Source organism: Myotis brandtii, unplaced genomic scaffold, assembly GCF_000412655.1.
Source record: "Myotis brandtii unplaced genomic scaffold, ASM41265v1 scaffold1306, whole genome shotgun sequence".
Lineage (NCBI taxonomy): Eukaryota > Metazoa > Chordata > Mammalia > Chiroptera > Vespertilionidae > Myotis > Myotis brandtii.
The window spans coordinates 148,050-150,033 of record NW_005354619.1 but is presented as its reverse complement, the minus strand read 5'-3'; positions in this window follow the sequence as shown (position 1 = coordinate 150,033).

Below are 1,984 nucleotides of genomic sequence, written 5' to 3'. Positions count from 1 at the left end.
ATGCGGGAAGAGATTGGACAATAATCGTGCACCTATGGATGAGGACAGTGGGTGGGGAGTGAGGGCGGAGGGTGGGGTGGGAACTGGGTGGAAGAGAGTTATGGTGGGAAAAAAGAGGAACCAATGTAATAATCTGAACAATAAAGATTTAATTTAATTAAAAAAAAACATCAATGTGAGAGAGACATATCAATTGGTTGCCTCTCACACAGGCCTGGGATGGAACCTGCAACCTAGGTATTTGCCCTTGACCTGGAATTGAACCCAAGACCCTTCAATGCACAGGCTGGACACTAACTGCTGAGCTAAACACCTGCCAGGGCTAAAATGATCACCTTTTAAACATATATTTTTTTTATTGGTTTCAGAGAGAGAGATAGAAACATCAATGATGAGAGAAAATCATTGATTGGCTGCCTCCTTTCTCCATTTGGATCAATGGGGAATCCACATATCAGCGAGATCATGTGATATTTGTCTTTCTTTGACTGGCTTATTTCGCTTAGCATAATACTCTCTAGGTCCCTCAAAGGGTAAGAGATCCTTCTTTATTATAGCTGCATAGTATTCCATTGTGTAAATGTACTTTTCATCTTCATTGTTCAAAGTATTAAGGATGTCCCCTTTTACCCCCCTTTTATCCCCCAGTGATCCCCCTCAACCCCTCACCTGCCCCCACAAATGATCACTAAAAAAAGATTTTTATTGATTTTTTAGAGAGAGAGGAAGGAGGAAGGAGAGGAGAGAGAAACATCAGTGAGAGGGAAACATCAATCATCTGCCTCCTGTAAGCCTCCTACTAGGGATTGAGCTCACAACCTGGGCATGTGCCCTGACCTGGAATTGAACTGGTGACCTCTTGGTACATGGGTTGACGCTAAACTACAGAGCCACACTGGTCAGGCTAAAATAATTACTTTTAATGTAACAAGATCTCTCACTAGGATGAGTGTCTTGTAAGAAGATACCATGCATTATTCATTATTATACATCGAGGACTTAGCCACATATGGGCATAGCTCTGTGTAGGCTATCAACAAATATTGGAGTATGAATGAAAAATTTCACAAGGAATATGCTGCATATAAGAAATAAGGCACACAAGGAGATAAAGTATAAACTAAATGGAATACAAACCCCACTAAGGGTAAATAGATGGTGCCATATTGAAGGTGGGATACCTAAAAGGGAAACTCTTATAATACCCAAACTCCATTTGCAAAATACACCAGAGTCTCTACACTCAGATAAGAATACATCTTAGGTAGGATTGCAAAATAACATGCAGCCATATAATGAGAGGCCTCTCTTAGTCTCAGGTCTGCTTTATGGAGCCTAGTTTGCTTATACAATATGCAACACAATTCCCTGGCACATTAGGTACAGCAGAAGTGAGAAGGGAAAGGGTATGAATATGAATGGCCCTTTCTTCTAGGAATTAGAAGATAGAAGATTTTTTTAAAAAAAGGGGAGTACGCAAATGCAATCCCCCCACTACCACAAGTTATATAGTTGAGTTTTCCACATTTGGAGAAATCACAGGGGTCAGCATATCTGGAGTACAATGGATAAGCCTGGCCCTGGGAAAACCACCATCATGATCATGGTATCTCCCCTGCCAGGTAAGTATAGAGATAGCAGATTTTATCTGTGAATTCTGTTGATGGGACCCATCCCATCCCATATTCTGCAGATTCCATTCATTTATAAAACATTTCTGTATTTTTTTTTCTTTTCTTTTCTGGACAAGGAGCCTGAATAGTCTCATGGTTCCTGGCACAGATCATGCAGGACTTTTGACTTTCAGTTGTGTTGCAGGTGGCAGTAGAGGCAGCCCATTATTTCTTATATAGCTACTTACTAATCCTATCTAATAAAAGACAAAAAGGGTAATTAACCATACCTCCGCTACTCTTCCCATTGGCTAATCAGGGCGATATGCAAATTAACCACCAACAAAGATGGCGGTTAATTTGCATATGCA